The following is a 1,178-nucleotide window of genomic DNA, read 5'->3' as shown; positions in this document are numbered from 1 at the left end:
CTACAACCAGCACCCTCTGCACCGTAAAAGACACAAAATGACAGGCTCAAAATGGATACGACAGCTTAGTTACGGGACATGTCTACCAGTTTTTGAGGAGCAGAGTACCACGGGAATGAGAGCCCAGAAAACAATACTGTCTCCACACAAGTCCAATAATATCTGAAGATGCTTGGGTTTGCTTCTTTTTGCACTAACGTTTCAATTCAAAACTTACTGGGGATAAGCAACTGCAACCGTAAAGCGTGTTGGTAACTTCCACGCCTTGTGAAGGAAACAGCCAGACAAAACGGCTGCTCTCTACTTTGGCTGGCCACACGTTCCCAAGGTACAGGGCCATGATGCGGTCAGATGGCTGTGACAGGGATAAAGAAACACTGTTGTACATCTACATTCCTCCCCTGAAGCTGCTGCAATCTGCCTGCTGAAAACTCTCTGTAGTTTTGAGGGTTTTTTTTTCCCACAGTGTGGACATGGGAGAGTATCTGGCCCCACATTAGTTTTATCCTCAACACTTAGCACCAATGGTGCAGATAGTCATTGCACAAGTAGCAGTTCCACTGTGTCACTAATCTTTCAGATTAAGGATTGAGAAAAAAAGAAACAGACATATGAATAAGAAAAGCATCACTCATCCACAACACTCTACGTTAAATACAAGGAAACAGAAGGAAAACAGTGTTCTCGGTACAAGCCAGTACAAAGAAACACACCCCCCCCGCCCTTTCTCTATATTTCACTTTTCTAAGTTGGCATCAATGGTACCTCCCATATTTGCAAAAGTATTGCCCTCATAGAGAATCTGACCTGTCTGTCATAATAAATCACTACAGAGGCTGGTCTACCACATGCAAGACAGCCCTCTTGGGTAATTTTATATCTTCACATGCAAGATATTCTCCCTTTTTGCTAATTTCCATTTGAATTTTAAGTTTGTTTATAATACTTGTGCACTACCAGCTGCATAACTTACTACTGCACAGGTTGGGTGACCCATCATGAGTATCACTGCCTTGTAAAGTAACTGAGAAGAGGTGGTTCATGGATTCTGTGAAATCAATGCAAAGTTCCCCTCCAACACTGCATCCATTCACAGCTAAAACTACACTGTTCCACTGATCAGCAGTGAGTAGATATATACGATCATAATGCATGGATAACGTCCTTCTTGTTTTCTC

This window comes from Cariama cristata, unplaced genomic scaffold (assembly GCF_000690535.1).
Source record: "Cariama cristata isolate BGI_N322 unplaced genomic scaffold, ASM69053v1 scaffold10869, whole genome shotgun sequence".
Classification (NCBI taxonomy): Eukaryota; Metazoa; Chordata; class Aves; order Cariamiformes; family Cariamidae; genus Cariama; species Cariama cristata.
This window is presented reverse-complemented; position numbering follows the sequence as displayed.